The 19,165-nt window shown below is 47.4% G+C and overlaps 1 protein-coding gene across 4 annotated transcripts in view; it reads left to right on the top strand.

Moving 5' to 3' along the window:
• LOC146782976 (asialoglycoprotein receptor 1-like) overlaps window positions 1-19,165 on the top strand; it is a 172,316-nt gene that overhangs the window by 45,298 nt on the left and 107,853 nt on the right. The window lies entirely within an intron of this gene.

Below are 19,165 nucleotides of genomic sequence, written 5' to 3'. Positions count from 1 at the left end.
CTGCCGTGTATTTATGAAACCCAGAGATGTCCTGTGCATGAAGACAAAATAAGATAAATAACTGCCTAATCACAAAACCCACTGAAGGGCTTTACAAAGACTGCAAGGCTATAAACTACGGATACCAGAATCCTCAAAATGGAACTAACTCACCTGTGAAACCCACCAGAGGGCAGAGTTGGAGAATAAAGGCCAGCCTTGAATTCATGTTTGTGATCAGAGCGGACTGCCTATGAGGAAGGGGCCAGGGGGCGTCCGGCGATACTGTTCTGGATGTCATTTGCCGGTTTCCCCTGATTAAAGCATTTGGAAAAATGTGCTTGCTGTTGAGTGCGTCTTCATGCACAGGACATCTCTGGGTTTTATATATATATACATATATATATATATATATATATATATATATATATATATATATATATATATATATATATATATATTCACTGAAAAAACCATAGGTTTCACACGTTATAGTTAGCTGGACATTTTACTGATAAAAAACCAATGAAATTCCCCCGTTATAGTTACTGTAGGCAACTATAACTCACGCGACCGTAATCCTCTGCTGATGCTAATACTGTATTTAGACACTTATTTGCCCATATCTTCTTCCATTAAATTTTAGCTATACATATATTACAAATATTTTTTTTTCATAAAGACACATATGTCATCAGCAGAGGATTACGGTCGCGTGAGTTATAGTTGCCTACAGTAACTATAACGGGGGAATTTCATTGGTTTTTTATCAGTAAAATGTCCAGCTAACTATAACATGTGTGAAACCTATGGTTTTTTCAGTGAATTAGCAAGGTTTTTTAAATGCTATTTCCTAACTATAACGTGTGTGAAACCTATGGTTTTTTCAGTGAATTTGTACGGTTTTTTAAATGCTAAGTTACTTTACGCCATTTGTGGCGTGCGCGCCCACTTAACGCAGTTCGTTCCGTGCACGGTTTTTATCAACTTTAATAAGCCCTGTACATTTGGTGGCCTTCGGCCACCAAAAGCACAGGGGGTGAGGTCAATGTGGATAGTGTTTTTTTTATTTCGATTTTATAATTTCATGTTGCCAAAATTACGTTTTTTTTCTCTATTAATAAGCCCTGCACATTTGGTGGCCTGCGGCCACCAAAAGCACAGGGGGTGGGGTAAGTGTGGATAGTGTTTTTTTTATTTTTATTTTTTTACCGTAAGCGTACGGTAAGCTTACGGTAAGCGTACGGTAAGCGTACGGTAAGCGTACCCCGCGAAATTGCCGAAAAAAAAATAAAACCGTTTTTGCTCTTGGGGGATGTTTGGGGACTCCCTCAACATGACTATGTGGGAGGGAGTTGTCAAAACAGCCCCGTAACATGTTTTTGGCCATCATGTTTGATAAACAACACTCAGTGCGAGAGACAAAATGGCGGACGCCGCTTCCTGGTTTCGGCCGATTCGAATGTTTACTAAGATCTAAGAGCCAATCAGAATCGCGCTCGCGCACGCCACCGTAAGCTTACGGTAAGCGTACGGTAAGCGTACGGTAAGCGTACCGTAAGCGGGCTCAGATATATATATTGATTTAAAGGCTATTTTCTCAGAATCTACTGAACAGATTTACACCAAACCTACAAAAGGCACTTCCTTGACCTAGGGACTACCTCTCTGCCAAATTTCTAGTAATTCTGTTCAGCCGTTCGGGCTGTAGCTCGTTCTAAAGGTCCTATGGAAAAATGCATGGGAAAAACGCGTTTTGGGACCCCCCTTTTATCTCAGCCCCCGCTTGACGAATCCCCCCGAGACTTTCAGGGTAGGAGCGGAGCGTAGCGCCCCACCTATTTTGAGAAATTCGCGAGGATTCGTCGACCGGCGCCAAAGTTATTCAAAATAGAATGTTGAGGTTTTCCTATGGAAACGTGGTCCTAACTATAACTACCTACTGGCGACCGCCAGTAGGTAATATATATATATATATATATACTGATTGGACTCTACAACAGTTTTTAGCTATTCTATATAAAGCGTTACATTGGAATGGTTCAACAAAATTTTTCAATTAACCCTCCTCACAGCTTTTGGGTCTCTGATCCAGAACTTTCCATGAAGTGGGTAGAGTGGAAGGAGTATTTGAAAACAATATTGCAGCAATTGATGAAAATAAAAGAATGTTGGCGGTTCAGAAAAAAAGATTTCTTCTACATTCCTTAGATCCAGTGGGATTGAAAACTTATCATCGAATGCCTAAAGGAATTGTTGGGGGTGATACAAATGTATTTCGAGCATCTTTACAAGATTTAGACAAATATTTTGCTCTAAAAGTTTGCATAGGAATTACTAGATTTAAATTCTTTCAACGCAAACAGCACAAGGGTGAAGCTGTGGATGACTATGTTGCTGAACTTAAAAAGCTGGCTATTGATTGCAAATTTGGAGTCATTCATGATGATTTATTAAGAGATCAGTTGGTAATGCATGTCAATAACGCAACTATTCAGGAACTTTTATGAATTAATGGAGACTCTCCATTGGAAGAAGTAACCATTGTGCATAAGGTAGAAATGTCTGGGAGATGTGCTACAGAATTACAGCGACCAGACAAGAATTTGTCAAGTGTATGCAAGGTTACATCTCGTAAAGGAGAGCATAGTAGGAAGTATGATCCAAAAAGTAATGTGGCAACTGCGGAGAGAACATGCTATCGTTGTGGCAGCAAAGAACATTTGGCGTATAGTAAATCATGCCCTGCAATTTAGCAAAGAAGTAGTAATTGTGGCATTGTAGGACATTATGCCAAAGTTTGCTTGAAAAAGAAGTTTTGAAATGTGTGCATGACGCTAAAAGTTAAAGCGGCAGTGAAAGTGAGGAGGAAAACCCTGAACATGACAATGTTTTGAATTTACAAGAGAACTTTGTGCTCAATATTGTGGAAAGGAACACTAAAGGAAAGCAGAATGTAACATCTGTATTGGTGGAGTTAGAATAAAGATGTATGCTGATTCTGGTTCACCTTTCACGATTGTGAATGAAGATGCATGGAGAGATAAGTTTATAGAAAAAATTGGCAAATACTTATACCCATCCGACATCAAACCAGAGAGTTTTACTGGTGAAAGAATAGACATTATTGGCTACAGGTGGTTGTCTTTTGCATTTAAGGGCAGACGTGCCAGAGGGAAATTGTATGTGGCGAAGAGGGGTCCATCTGTACTAGGCTGGCATGATCAAGGAAATCCTCATATCGTGTTGGATCCAAATAGTATTGATAAATTCCTGGTAGTGGATGAAGGTATCTCTATCGGAAAGAAAATGGAGAAGAAGTACCCGAAGGTGTTTAAGGAGCAATTGGGCATGCTGGATGGGCTTAAACATGAAATTATTCTTAAAACTGATGCAGGCCCTAAAGTACATAAGATAAGAATGGTACCCATAATGATACGGGAGGAAGTTTCTAAGGAGCTTGAAAGATTAAAAGACATGGATGTCATTGAACCGGTGGATTGCTGTGACTGGATTTCTCCTGTGGTTATTGCCCGCCGCAGCAGAGGAATAATCTGTTTATGTGTGGACTTACGCCACGTTAATAACAACATCCTTATTGACCGTTTTCCCTTACCAAAAATTACTGAAATGGTGTCTTGTCTTAAAGGTGCAGCATGGTTTTAAACCATTGATCTTTCAAGTGTGTCTCACCAGATTTTATTGTCAGAAAAATCCAGAAAGATCACAGCTTTCATCCCACCATTTGATGTTTCCAGTTCAAACGAATGCCCTTTGGACTGGCTTCGGCCGTATTCCAGAGACTTATGCATAATTTGTTTGGGAAGGAAAAAGGTGTATTATTCTTCCAAGATGACATTGTAATCTTTGGGGAGGATAAAATCAAGCATGATGAGAGATTACATAAAGTACTAGGAATTTTAGAAAGCAAGGGATTAACAATTGAATTGAGCAAGTGTAAATTTGCGGAAAGTAGTGTGTCTTATTTGGGTCACGTGATTAGTGAAGAGGGTGTTAAGCCTAAACCGGCTTTAATTAATGCTCTAACAAGTGCACCATCTCCCACGAGTAAGAATGAGGTAAGGTCTTTCCTGGGAATGGCAGAATATTGTGCCAAATTTATCCCTAATTTTTCTGAGAAAGTATTTAATATCAGACAACTTCTCAAGAAACATGCTAAATTTTGTTGGGATTCCCTTTGTGAGGAAGAGTTCCAGTACATTAAAGAATTCTAGGAGAAAGTACCACATTTGGTGAGTTTTGACCCTAATTTGGATAATTATATCACTGGGGATGCTAGTTATAAAGGTCTGGGGGCGGTTCTTTCTTAAAGAAATTGAGCAAGGAAAGGAAAACATCATCCTGTTTGCGTCCAGATCTATATCTTCTTCAGAGGAAAAGTAGCCTATTGTTGAGAGGGAGGCATTGGCATGTGCATGGGTGCTTGATCACTTCAGAGGTTTTGTCTGGGGACGACCTCTGGTCATTGGCAGTGATCACAAACCGTTCATAAAATTGCTTACTACAGAAGGTACTTCATCTGCTTCAGCGAGATTAGCTAGAATGCCTATGAGGATGAAGGATTATATCTACATTATTGTTTATGTTCCAGGTAAAGAAAATGTAATGGCTGACTGTTTATCTAGGTTGCCTAATCCATTAGAAGCGTGTGAGGATGACCCATGGAACGATTTTAAAGTAGCTTTAATACATGACTATGGTTCACCTGCCATTGAGCGCAAAACTTGGGTGGATAAACCTTTGGAAAATAAAGTCCTACTGGAAGTTGTAAAGTACATGACTGAGGGGTGGCCCAAGAAGAAATTGCTATCTGAGGAATGTAGAGCCTTCTGGGGAATCAGATCAGAACTATCTATGGAAAAGGATATCATTTTTAGAGGTTGCAGAGTAATTCCTCCAGTAGGTTTAACCCCTTCGCCGCGGGGGTAATTCCCCCAGGGCGCGGGGGGCAGCGGCGCTGTGCTCATGACGAGCCCAGCTCGTCATGAGGCACAGTGGAGCTGTGCTCATGACGAGCTGAGCTCGTCACGACCCCGCCCACTGATTGATTCTCCCACACAGGCAGGGAATCAATCGACCGTTATGACGAGCCCAACTCGTCATGAGCACAGCTCCACTGTGCCTCATGACGAGCTGGGCTTGTCATGAGCACGGAAGTGGTTAAGGAATTGGATTTTGGCATTATGTGATGAAGGGCATTTTGGTGTCGTAAGGACGAAGAATGTAGTTAAGGAATCCTTCTGGTGGTCTTGTGTTGACAAAGCGGTGGAAACATTTGTTGGTAGTTGTGGTGTTTGTTCCGCTTTGGATAAAACGTTTAGCACACTGAGACCCCCCCCCATGTCAGATGCGAATTTTCCCAATCAACCATGGGAGAATGTTGTCATTGCTTTGATGAGTCCTGTGGGTGAACTACAGGAGTATGTAATTGTATTGATTGACCTTTTTACTAAGTGGCCTATAATGGATATTGTGGAAAAAGGTGACGCCGCCACGGTATTAGAATATTTGGGTAAAGCTTTCTGGTCAGAAGGTATTCCTGTTACTCTTTTAAGTGCTACCGGTCTGCAGTTTACTTCTTTGGCAGCCAAAACATATTTTACAAGAGTGGGAGTGAAACACAAGACCACAGCACTTTACAACCCTACTGCAAATGGCACAGTTGAAAGGTTCAACCACGTGATGAAAGGCATAATACAAGGAGCTGTTACCAACGCAATGGATTGGAGAGTAGCTATTAAGAAAGCTGTATGGGCGTATAGAATCACTAAAAAGGATGTGGCAGGTTTGTCGGCATTTATGGTGATGAGAGGTCGGTCTCCTAGGTGCAAGTTTAATCCAGGTTGGTTAGGTGACAGTACTGTTTTGGAATGGTCGCCTGAGGTTGTGAAGGGAAGGCTAGTGGAAAATCAACAAAAGAGTAAAGAATACTGTGATTTACGTAACAAGGTCAAGGAGGTTCGGGTGGAAGTTGCTGATTGAGTGAGAATTAAAAAACCTGTAAAAGTAGCAAACGGTGTAAGCAAATTCTTTGAACCAGAAAAAGTGACTGAAGTTTATTTAAATGCTATCCGTTTAGAGAATGGAAAAGTATGGAATTTAAAAAGGGTAGCGCTATGTAACAAAGGTCATGTAGAGTTGGATAGAAGAATTGACCACCTTTGGTCTTTTGACATTAGTGGGCCAATTAGTCAAGACACTGGTGTATCTGATGATGGGTGGAAGCCTGTGGGAGAATGCGCCGGTGATGGATGGGAGGGCAGATGCTGGTAAGTGTGGAAAGGAACAGAATTTACCTACATGGTTGAAAGACTTTGTTGTGGGTTGATATTATTTTTTTTTCTTTTCTTTTTCTTTTCCTCTCTCTGTTGTGTTGTTATGTAAAGGGGTGGGTGTTAGGTGTTCACTTTTAGTTATTATAAAGAGGGGGATGTGTTGTGTCTGCATTCTCTTATAGAGTGCAGTGACACATTCAGGTTCTAGTATTGTTTACTGGTGTGCTAGTGTAAGGTTCCACCTGTTTCCTGTGCATGGATATTTAATTAAAAGAAGATTGATACCAACGTTGTGTGGACCTTGGAATCAGTTACACAACAACGGTGCTCTAGCTACACACAGCTCGTCACCACAGCCGGGGCTTCATGGCGCTCTAGCTAAACACAGCTCATCAGCGCAGTCAAAGCGGGGGCTTCATAGCGCTCTAACTAAACACACTGCTCATCAGCGCAGTCACAGCGGGGGCTTCATAGCGCTCTAACTAAACACACAGCTCATCAGCGCAGTCAGAGTGGGGGCTTCATAGCGCTCTAGCTAAACACAGCTCATCAGCGCAGTCAGAGCGGGGGCTTCATGGCGCTCTAGCTAAACACACAGCTCATCACAGCAGTCACAGCGGGGGCTTCATAGCGCTCTAACTAAACACACAGCTCATCAGCGCAGTCAGAGTGGGGGCTTCATAGCGCTCTAGCTAAACACAGCTCATCAGTGCAGTCAGAGCGGGGACTTCATGGCGCTCTAGCTAAACACACAGCTCATCACAGCAGTCACAGCGGGGGCTTCATAGCGCTCTACCTAAATACACAGCTCATCGCCGCAGTCAGAGCGGGGGCTTCATAGCGCTCTAGATAAAAACGCAGCTCATCGCCGCAGTCAGAGCGGGGGCTTCATGGCGCTCTAGATAAAAACACAGCTCAACGCCGCTGTCAGAGCGGGGGCTTCATGGCGCTCTAGATAAAAACACAGCTCATCACCGCTGTCAGAGCAGGGGCTTCATGGCACTCTAGCTAAGGTTAAATTGTAGTTTCCATGGGAAATAGGCTGATACCCTTTCGGTCTGTACACTAACTACAGTTTGTAGAACTTTTAGTAGTACCACCATATTACCACCACTACCAAATGCGACTTGCAAACATGTGTATAGATCTTTAATAAAATATTGAAATAGTAATATTTTAATATTTATTATTTTTACTTTTTTTAATTTAATTTTAATAAACTTTTACACTTTTCTCTCTACTTCACTATATGTTGATCTCCGATCCGTCTACCTACGTGGGAAAAGTTACTGGTAGTAACTTTAAACTGTTAACTTGTTTTTTAAATGATTTGTAGAGTAATTTAACTATATTAAATTAAAGATACTTTTTAAAGATTTATTTTACAAAATCTCACCTAAGTAAAAGGTTTCCATATTCTTATCATGTATTACAAATTAGATGTAGTGTTCTTGTTGAGGCCACCGAGCGGATGTGTGTTCAATTACACACGTTATTTAACAACACACCTGGAGGTATAAGACAAGCACCTGTAGTATGGGTATATAGGTTCAACAACGGGGGAGGTATAGGTATATAGACAGACACATGTACTTGCTTCCTTTACAGTACAACACCATCTGCACTTCACTACCACTGCAAATAGTAGGTGTGGTTATTACCCCACTTGTTGCACTTGTTTTATTGACTCTGAAGTAACCAAGAGCCGAGCTGACCAACTTGAACCTGTGACATCCATGTGGCCCGATGATTGTTGAAGCAGGAGCATTAGCCAGCTGAGCTACCTCACCAGCTGTATCTGATGAAGTGCACCCGCTGGTAAAACAGCTTAAGGGGTAAATGCACCGCTGCAGTGATCTGAGTGCACCAGGGCTCTAGTAGTAATGCTGCTAGAATAACTCAGATTGACATCTTGCCTGCTGCAGAGACATGTGGATAACAGGTTTGAATCACCAAATAACTGAGGCGGCCAATGTACCTGCTGCTGAGTACTGCCGGTAGCCTGCGGTTTACAAGTGTGAATAGTAGTGGAGTAGCTCAGTGTGTTCGTGCATGTACTACCGAGGACCTTATTTCATCCTCGGTTTGTATATTCCAAGACTAGTAAATACCCCTGTGAATGATACACTAAGCGCAAAGGGTTCAAGGTAAAAACATCGGGGAGGAATCATTGAAATATGTACTCAACCTTTCATCTTTAGAAGATGCATGAAAGGAGGAGCCTTGAGTTGACCATAAGTGAACTCCTGTTATTACGCTCTGAATAACAATTTATAGTGCGATTATACAAAGGGTGCTCATTAGAATAATTATACACACACACCCACATACCTATACACACACAATGAATGGCTATTGCTGGTTGTTCACTAGACAGTCACTATCCTGACCTGCCTTGAGCTCACACGCGCCGTGCACTGATCTTTGCTGTCTCTCACTGTTCCTGCTCTCAACCTTGGAATAAGGTAAAGGGAGAAGAGCTAAAGAAGATGCTCGCCTGCTCTGGCCACTCTGCCCGGCAGATATGGACGAGGCAGCGAGCAGCTGTCACTCCTGGATTGTCTCATCTGACCCCGCAGAGATCACCCTCCGAACCATGGGTCATTGAGTCATTGAAGGCACAAAAACAAATATGTAGAAGACTAGAAAGGAAATGGAGGCTAGAGAACGATGTCCAGACTAAATCAGACTACAGACTAGCCATTTCTAATCTTCTTGCTGGTCACAAGAAGCTCCCCGGACACGGCTCCCCGCAAATACATGGTTAATACCGCTGGAGATCAATGGTTTAAAACCATGCTGCACCTTTAAGACAAGACACCATTTCAGTAATTTTTGGTAAGGATGTTGTTATTAACGTGGCGTAAATCCACACATAAACAGATTTTTCCTCTGCTGCGGCGGGCAATAACCACCGGAGAAATCCAGCTGCTGAAGTGAGGGGTAGACTGTTTCTTTGCCTCCCCTGGTGCCAGCTGGTGAAGTGAGGGTGCAGACTGTTTCTTTGCCTCCTCTGGTGCCAGCTGGTGATGTGAGGGTGTAGATTGTTTCTTTGCCTCCCCTGGTGCTAGCTGGTGAAGTGAGGGTGCAGACTGTTTCGTTGCCTCCTCTGGTGCCAGCTGGTGAAGTGAGGGTGTAGATTGTTTCTTTGCCCCCCCTGGTGTCAGCTGGTGAAGTGAGGGTGCAGACTGTTTCTTCGCCTCCCCTGGTGCCAGCTGGTGAAGTGAGGGTGCAGACTGTTTCGTTGCCTCCTCTGGTGCCAGCTGGTGAAGTGAGGGTGTAGATTGTTTCTTTGCCTCCCCTGGTGCCAGCTGGTGAAGTGAGGGTGCAGACTGTTTCTTTGCCTCTCCTGGTGTCGGCTAGTGAAGTGAGGGTGCAGACTGTTTCTTTGCCTCCTCTGGTGTCAGCTGGTGAAGTGAGGGTGTAGATTGTTTCTTTGCCTCCCCTGGTGCCAGCTGGTGAAGTGAGGGTGCAGACTGTTTCTTCGCCTCCCCTGGTGCCAGCTGGTGAAGTGAGGGTGCAGACTGTTTCGTTGCCTCCTCTGGTGCCAGCTGGTGAAGTGAGGGTGTAGATTGTTTCTTTGCCCCCCCTGGTGCCAGCTGGTGAAGTGAGGGTGCAGACTGTTTCTTTGCCTCTCCTGGTGTCGGCTAGTGAAGTGAGGGTGCAGACTGTTTCTTTGCCTCCTCTGGTGTCAGCTGGTGAAGTGAGGGTGTAGATTGTTTCTTTGCCTCCCCTGGTGCCAGCTGGTGAAGTGAGGGTGCAGACTGTTTCTTTGCTCCCCGGTGCCAGCTGGTGAAGTGGGGGTGTAGACTGTTTCTTCACCTCCTCTGCTGCCAGCTGGTGTTGTGAGGGTGCGGACCGTTTTACCGCCTCTACTGGTGCCTGTTGGTAAAGTGGGGGTGCAGGCTGTTTCTTTGCCTCCCCTGGTGCCAGCTGGTGAAGTGAGGGTGCAAACTGTTTCTTAACCGTGGCCGGTGCCAGCTGGTGAAGTGAGGGTGCAGACTGTTTCTTCGCCTCTACTGGTGCCAGCTGGTGAAGTGATTGTTCAGACTGTTTCTTCACCTCCTCTGCTGCCAGCTGGTGTTGTGAGGGTGCAGGCTGTTTCTTTGCCTCTCCTGGTGCCAGCTGGTGAAGTGAGGGTGCAAACTTTTTCTTAACTGTGGCCGATGCCAGCTGGTGAAGTGAGGGTGCAGGCTGTTTCTTTGCCTCCCTTGTGCCAGCTGGTAAAGTTGTGGGTGCAGACTGTTTCTTTGCTCCCCCGGTGCCAGCTGATGTAGGGAGGGTGCAGACTGTTGCTCTGTCTCTACTGCTGCCACCTGATGAAGTGAGGGTGCAGATTGTTTCTTTGCCTCCTCTGCTGCCACCTGATGTAGTAAGGGTGCAGATTGTTTCTTTTCCTCCCCGGGTGTCGGATGGTGGAGTGAGGGTGCAGACTTTCTTCACCTCCTCTGCTGCCAGTTGGTGAAGTGAGGGTGCAGAGTGTTTCTTTGCCTCATCTGCTGCCAGCTGGTGAAGTGAGGGTGCAGACTGTTTCTTCGTCTCCACCGGTACCAGCTGGTGAAGTGAGGGTGCAGATTGTTATTTTGCCTTTCCTGGTATCGGCTTGTGAAGTGAGGGTGCAGACTCCTTTTTTGTCTCAAGTGGTGCAAGCTTGTGATGTTAGGGTGCAGACTTCTTCTTTGTCTCTACTGGTGCCAGCTTGTGATGTAAGGGTGCAGACGTCTTCTTTGTCTCTACTGGTGCCAGCTTGTTATACTCCTTCTTTGTCTCTTCTGGTGCCAGCTTGTGATGTGAGGGTGAAGACTCCTTCTTTGCCTCCCAGGTGCCAGCTGTTGAAGTGAAGGTACAGACTTTTGCTTTGCCTCTCCTGGTGTAGGCTGGTGAAGTGAGTGCGCAGACTGTTTCGTCACCTCCCCTGGTGCCAGCTGGTGTAGTAAGGGTGCAGACTGTTTCTTCACCTTCCCTGGTGCCAACTGGTGAAGTGAGGGTGCAGAGTGTTTCTTTGCCTCCCCCGGTAACAGCTGGTGAAGTGAGGGGCAGACTGTTTCTTCGCCTCCACTGGTGCCAACTGGTAAAGTGAGGGAGCAGACAGTTCCTATGCCTCCCCCGGCGCCATCCGATGTAGTGACAGTGCAGACTGTTTCTCTGCCTCTCCCTGTGTCGGCTGGTAAAGCGAGGGTGCAGGCTATTTCTTCCCCTTTACTGGTGCCAGCTGGTGAAGTGAGGGTACAGATTCTTACTTCACCTACTCTGGTGAATGCAGGTGTAGTGAGGGTGCAGACTGTTTCGTTGCCTCCCCCGTGCAGCTGATGTAGTGATAGTGCAGACTGTTTCTTTACCTCTCCCTGTGTCGGCTGGTGAAATGAGGGTTCAGACTGTTTCTTTGCCTGTCCCTGTGCCAGCTGGTGAAGTGAGGGTGCAGAATGTTTCTTTGCCTCACCTGGTAATAGCTGGTGAAGTGAGGGTGCAGACTGTTTCTTTGCCTCCCCTGGTATCAGCTGGTGAAGTGAGTGCGCAGACTGTTTCTTTGCCTTCCCTGGTGCTAGCTGGTGAAGTGAGGGTGCAGACTGTTTCTTCACCTCCTCTACTGCCAGATGATGAAGTGGAGGTACAGACTGTTTCTTCGCCTCTCCCGGTGTCAGCTAGTGAAGTGAGGGTGCAGACTGTTTCTTCACCTCCCCTTGTGCCAGCTGGTGAGGGTGCAGACTATTTCTTCGCCTCCCCTGGTGCCAACTGGTGAAGTAAGGGTGCAGACTGTTTCTTTGCCTTCCCTGGTCCCAGCTGATGCAGTGAGGGTGCAGACTGTTTCTTTGCTTCTCCCGATACCAGCTGAAGAAGTGAGGTGGCAGACTTTTTCTTCGCCTCCCCTGGTGCCAACTGGTGAAGTGAGGGTGCAGACTGTTTCTTTGCCTTCCCTGGTGCCAGCTGGTGAAGTGAGGGTGCAGACTGTTTCTTTGCCTCCCCCGATACCAGCTGAAGAAGTAAGGTGGCAGACGTTTTCTTCGCCTCCTCTGATGCTAGCTGGTGAAATGATTGAAATGATTGTTACTTTGCCTCTCCTGTTGTTGGCGTAGTGAAGTGAGGGTGCAGACTCCTTCTTTGCCTCCCCCGGTACCCGCTGGTGAAGTGAGGATGCAGACTGTTTCTTTGCCTTCCCTGGTACCAGCTGGTGAAGTGAGGGTGCAGACTGTTTCTTCGCCTCCCCTGGTGTGAGATGGTGAAGTGAGGGTGCAGATGGTTTCTTTGTCTCCTCTGGTGACAGCTGGCAAAGTGAGGGTGCAGACTGATTCTTCTCCTCTACTGATGTAGGTTGTTGAAGTGAGGGTGCGGACAGTTTCTTCGCCTCTCCCGGTGTCAGCTGGTAAAGTGAGAGTGCAGACAGTTTTTTTGCCTCTCCTGGTGTTGGCTGGTGATGTGAGGGTGCAGAGTGTTTCTTTGCCTCCCCTGGTGCCAACTGTTGAAGTGAGGGTGCAGACTGTTTCTTCGCCTTCTTTGGTGCCAGCTGGTGAAGTAAGGGTGCAGACTGTTTCTTCGCCTACCCTGGTGTGAGATGGTGAAGTGAGGGTGCAGACTGTTTCTTTGCCTCCCCTGGTGCCAGCTGGTGAAGTGAGGGTATAACTTGTTTCTTTGCCTTCACTGGTGCCAGCTGGTGAAGTGAGGGTGCAGACAGTTTCTTCACCTCCTCTACTGCAAGATGAAGCAGTGGCGGTGCGGACTGTTTCTTCGCCTCTCCAGGTTTCGCCTGATGAAATGAGTGTGCAGACTGGTTTTTTGCCTTCCCTGGTGCCAGCTGGTGAAGTGAGGGTGTAGACTGTTTCTTCGCCTCCCCTGGTGCTATCTTGTAAAGTGAGGGTACAGACAGTTTCTTTGCCTCCCCGTTGCCAGCTGGTGAAGTGAGGGTACAGATGGTGTCTTCACCTCCTCTGCTCCCAGCTGGTGTAGTGAGGGTGCAGACTGTTTCTTTGCCTCCCCTGGTACCAGCTGGTGAACTGAGGATGCAGACTGTTTCTTCGCCTCCCCTGGTGCCAACTGGTGAAGTGAGTGTGCAGACTGTTTCTTTGCCTCCTCTGGTGCCAGCTGGTGAAGTGAGGGTGTAGATTGTTTCTTTGCCTCCCCCGGTACCAGCTGGTGAAGTGAGTGTGCAGACTGTTTCTTTGCCTTCACTGGTGCCAGCTGGTGAAGTGAGGGTGCAGACAGTTTCTTCACCTCCTCTACTGCAAGATGAAGCAGTGGCGGTGCGGACTGTTTCTTCCCCTCGCCTGGTTTCGCCTGGTGAAATGAGTGTGCAGACTGGTTCTTTGCCGTCCCTGGTGCCAGCTGGTGAAGTGAGGGTGCAGACTGTTTCTTTGCCTACCACTATATCAGCTGAAGAAGTGAGGGTGCAGAATGTTTCTTCGCCTCCCCTGGTGCCAGCTGGTGGAGTGAGGGTACAGATGTTTTTTTTGTCTCCTCTGATGCTAGCTGGTGAAATGAGGGTGCAGATTGTTACTTTGCCTCTCCTGGTGTCGGCGTAGTGAAGTGAGGGTGCAGACTCCTTCTTTGCCTCCCCCGGTGCCAGCTGGTGAAGTGAGGGTACAGACGGTTTCTTTTTCTCCTCTGATGCCAGGTGGTGAAATGAGGATGCAGACTGTTTCTTTGCCTCCCACAGGACCAGCTGGTGAAGTAAGGGTGCAGACTGTTTCTTCGCCTACCCTGGTGTGAGATGGTGAAGTGAGGGTGCAGATGGTTTCTTTGTCTCCTCTGGTGCCAGCTGGTAAACTGAGGGTGCAGGCTGTTTCTTCGCCTCTACTGATGTTGGCTGTTGAAGTGAGGGTGCAGACAGTTTATTCGCCTCTCCCGGTGTCAGCTGGTAAAGTGAGGGTTCAGACGGTTTCTTTGCCTCTCCCGGTGTCGGCTGGTAAAGTGAGGGTGCAGACAGTTTTTTCGCCGCTCCTGGTGTTGGTTGGTGATGTGAGGGTGTAGACTGTTTCTTCGCCTCCCCTGGTGCTAGCTTGTAAAGTGAGGGTACAGACAGTTTCTTTGCATCCCCTGGTGCTAGCTTGTAAATTGAGGGTACAGACAGTTTCTTTGCATCCCCTGGTGCTAGCTTGTAAAGTGAGGGTACAGACAGTTTCTTTGCCTCCCCCGGTGCCAGCTGGTGAAGTGAGGGTACAGATGCTGTCTTCCCCTCATCTGCTCCCAGCTGGTGTAGTGAGGATGCAGACTGTTTCTTTGCCTCCTCTGGTGCCAGCTGGTGAAGTGAGGGTGTAGATTGTTTCTTTGCCTCCCCTGGTACCAGCTGGTGAAGTGAGGATGCAGTCTGTTTCTTTGCCTTCCCTGGTGCCAGCTGGTGATGTGAGGGTGTAGACTGTTTCTTCACCTCCCCTGGTGTGAGATGGTGAAGTGAGTGTACAGATGGATTATTTGTCTTCTCTGATGCCAGCTGGTGAAGTGAGGGTGCAGATTGTTACTTTGCCTCTCCTGGTGGCGGCTAGTGAAGTGAGGGTGCAGACTCCTTCTTTATCTCTACTGGTGCCAGCTTGTGATGTGAGGGTGCAGACTCTTTCTTTGTCTCTCCTGGTGCTAGCTTGTAAAGTGAGGGCACAGACTGTTTCTTTGCCTCCCCCGGTGCCAGCTGGTGAAGTGAGGGTACAGATGGTGTCTTCACCTCCTCTGCTCCCAGCTGGTGAACTGAGGATGCAGACTGTTTCTTCGCCTCCCCTGGTGCCAACTGGTGAAGTGAGGGTGCAGACTGGTTCTTCGCCTTCTCTGCTGCCAGCTGGTGAAGTGAGGGTGCAGACTGTTTCTTTGCCTTACTTGGTGCCAGCTGGTGAAGTGAGGGTGTAGATTGTTTCTTTGCCTCCCCTGGTACCGGCTGGTGAAGTGAGGATGCAGACTGTTTCTTTGCCTTCCCTGGTGTCAGCTGGTGATGTGAGGGTGCAGACTGTTTCTTCACCTCCCCTGGTGTGAGCTGGTGAAGTGAGGGTACAGATGGATTATTTGTCTTCTCTGATGCTGGCTGGTGAAGTGAGGGTACAGACTGTTCCTTTGCCTCCCCTGGTGCCAGCTGGTGAAATGAGGGTGCAGATTGTTTCTTCGCCTCCCCGGTACCAGCTGGTGAAGGGAGGGTGCAGACTGTTTCTTCACCTACTCTGCTGCCAGCTGGTGAAGTGAGGGTGCAGACTGTTTCTTTGCCTCCTCTGGTGCCAGCTGGTGAAGTGAGGGTGTAGAATGTTTCTTTGCCTCCCCTGGTGCCAGCTGGTGAAGTGAGGAGTATGCAGACTGTTTTGTCACCTCCCCCGCCGCCAGCTGGTGAAGTGAGGGTGCAGACTGTTTCTTTGCCTCCCCAGGTGTGGGCTGGTGAATTTAGGGTGCAGACTGTTTCTTCACCTCTCCTGGTGTAGCCTGGTGAACTGAGGGTGCAGACTGTTTCTTCGCCTCTACTGATGTCGGCTGGTGGAGTGAGGGTGCAGACTGTTTCTTCAACTCCCCTGGGGTCAGCTGGTGAAGTGAGGGTGCAGACTGTTTCTTCGCCTCCCCCGGTGCCAGCTGGCAAAGTGGGGGTGCAGACTGTTTCTTTACCTCCTCTGCTGCCAACTGATGAAGTGAGGGTGCAGACTGTTTCTTTGCCTCTCACGGTGCCAGCTGCTGAATAGAGGGTGTAGACTGTTTCTTTGCCTCCCCTGGTGCCAGCTGATGTAGTGAGTGTGCAGACTGTTTCTTCAGCTTCCCTGGTGCCAGCTGGTGAAGTGTGGGTGCAAACTGTTTCTTTGCCTCCCCTGGTGCCAGCTGATGTAGTGAGGGTGCAGACTGTTTCTATGCCTCCCCTGGTGCCAGCTGGTGAAGTGAGGGTGCAGTATGTTTCTATGCGTCCCCTGGTGCCAGCTGGTGAAGTGAGGGTGCAGACTGTTTCTATGCCTCCCCTGGTGCCAGCTGGTGAAGTGAGGGTGCAGACTGGTTCTTTGTCTCTGCTGGTGCCAGCTGGTTAAGTGAGTTTGCAGATTGTTTATTTGCCTCCTCTGATGCCAGCTGATGTAGTGAGGGTGCAAACTGTTTCTTTGCCTCCCCTGGTGCCAGCTGGTGAATTGAGGGTGCAGACTGTTCTATGCCTCCCCCGGTGCCAGCTGGTTGATTGAGGGTGCAGACTGTTTCTATGCCTCCTCTGCTTCCAGCTGGTGAAGTGAGGGTGCAGACAGTTTCTTCATCTCCTCTGCTTCCAGCTGGTGAAGTGAGGGTGCAGACAGTGTCTTCACCTCCTCTGCTTCCAGCTGGTGAAGTGAGGGTGCAGACAGTGTCTTCACCTCCTCTGCTTCCAGCTGGTGAAGTGAGGGTGCAGACAGTTTCTTCGCCTCCTCTGCTTCCAGCTGGTGAAGTGAGGGTGCAGACAGTTTCTTCACCTCCTCTGCTGCCAGCTGGTGAAGTGAGGGTGCAGACTGTTTCTTTGCCTCACTCGGTGCCAGCACGAACTGGCGGGCAGGTGTGAGGTCATGGGATTCGGTTCAACTAGAACAGCTCTGACACAGAGGGCCTGGGCAGTGGGCACTCTTTTACAGCACAGGCCTTGAATCATGGGTGCAGCCCCTGTGGCGAGTCTAAGGACTGGTCCAAAGAAGTGAACAGCAGGTGACCACTATCAGCATTATAAATATGGTCACTGCTGATAACATGTCGGCAGGTGCCAATCGTAATGGCAATTCGAAAATGCATTTTGGCCAGGGAGTTTTCGAATCTTAGAGTTAACTTTCACAGTTGTTGTGCAGTGACGTTTATGCCCCGTGTGATAGACGTGCAGTGAGGTGAACCTTCATTGGCCATGTTGTAGCATCATCAATCTGGCTTCTAAATGACACTTTGAACAGTTGTACCCAGGGCACGAGTCAGGGGTACCGTAGGTACACGGCGTCCACCCACTATTTTCACAGGGTGGACGCCGTCCACCCTGCCAAGAAGTTGGCCCCACAGAAATATGTTGAACTTGCCCCAGTGTCGTTTTCAGACACCGGGACATGCTCAGCAGCGCCTGTATGCTGCCTGCTTTCCATGCCCCGCAGCCTTGGGGGCTTTCTTGCACCTCTAGCTGGGCCAAAGATGAAGGCAGAATCTAAGGGGGCATCAGACATCCTTTGCATCGAGTATCCTGACCAGAGACCTCCTGAAACCTCACACTTAAATGCAAATGCGATGGAAACAAAAGCACACAGCTTGTCTCTTCACAGGTACTTAAGGGAGGCACTCTTTTGACTTTGTTCAGTCTCTGTATAAACATGCATGCACTCTCAGAATAGCATATGTGTTGGTCTGTCTCAGTATTTACACAAATAATTTAAATAGCCCTATTTTATTTATTTTGCAATATGATGTGTTTTGCAGGAGACACCTTAACCTTATACACTACTTTGATTCTAATCTGGGATTACACCAAACCCAGATCTCTCCAGCAAATGCGTTAACCTCCTGAGTTACTCACCAGTATTACTATTCCCTGAGATTTACTGGGCACCTCTGCAGCAGATGCCTTAACCCCATAAAGGCATTAATATGGCATACATATTTTAAAATCCAGACTTTGCAACTAATTAAGCAGAACAGATCTACGGCCACGCTTCTCCTTGGTGACAATTTCTTTGTGGCAGGTTTAAAAAAACATAGTGTAACAGTTGAGGCCCAGCGATTGCGTCAGAATTGCGGCACTTTTTTGGCACACCCCCAACGCCAAATCTCATTTGTTAAATTTCCCAATGCGCTTAAATGTACTCACGATATACCCGATAAACGTGTGAGCTCTTAATATCTGATGTCACTTCTTATGATGTCACTTCCTGTGATGCCACGTGTAATGTCACGCATCATGATGCCACTTGCATACTGCGTAACTTGGTTATTCCCCCCACTTCTTTATAGGGCCTGTACTCTGGTTGTACCCAGCACCTCCTTAGCGCCCTTTCCTTAAAGACGTCCGAACGGATCTTCACCAGGTCGCGTGCATAGACACGTGCCTCTGAAGCGGTGCTCACAGTTTGACCTCTTTGAATAAGACGTTTGAGGAACTGGTCGGACAAACATATATTTTATGGATGCCAAGAAGCGAATGGGGAACGCAGAGAGCAACGGAACGCTTCAAATTATTTTTGTCTCGAGTTTCCCTTCTAAGACACGTGCACGCTGCCTGCATACTCTAGTGTGCAATTACACACACGAGAAATTACACACTCTCTCTCTCTCTCACCACCTTCCTACATATGAAGCCCAGCGTATTTTTCAAAAGCACGTCTCCGATTGGTTGAAGCATGCTGTGTTATGTTTTTTTGTATCATGCATTATTCGGCATTTCAACGGCTCCTGTCACTTTGGTTTGCCTTAGCTTGTCTGCAGAGGTGTAACGCAGGAACCTCAGCCCCTGCGGTGAAGGGGGCCCCAACCCTTGAGGAGCCCCCATTCAGCCCAAGGTCAATGGGTATCTGTGAGATAAGGGAAACACAGTCCACTCATAACATTCTACAGGGCCCCCATCAATTTGGGGTTCACTGCATACCTGCAATTGTGGGGAAACCCGGAGGAGGGTCCCTCAGAGCAGCAGGTGTTCATCCGTTCCCATGCCCATGTAAACTACCTACCCTGGAAGGTACTTGTGAACTGCGAACCTAGCTACAAGGCAGCAGAGGGCTGCACAAAAAGGGTACTGAAAAGGGCATTTAATTCAGTGTTTGGAGCAACGGGGTACAGAGGTAAGAAGGTGGTGCAAGTAGAGGGTGGAAAGGAAATGGGTGTTAAAAAAAGTATTACAGAAGAAAAACTGAGTTAACAGGTGACATTGCACTTCAGTGGGCGTGGTTACACTTGCTTGATGCTTTTAGTCGTGGTAGGTTCCGGAAGTGACGGAGGGCGGAGCTGACGAGCGGGCTGGGCATCTG

The sequence above is a fragment of the Triturus cristatus genome, chromosome 12 (assembly GCF_964204655.1).
Source record: "Triturus cristatus chromosome 12, aTriCri1.1, whole genome shotgun sequence".
Taxonomy (NCBI): domain Eukaryota; kingdom Metazoa; phylum Chordata; class Amphibia; order Caudata; family Salamandridae; genus Triturus; species Triturus cristatus.
The sequence above is the reverse complement of the archived record's forward strand: the minus strand, read 5'-3'. Positions and strand labels throughout refer to the sequence as shown.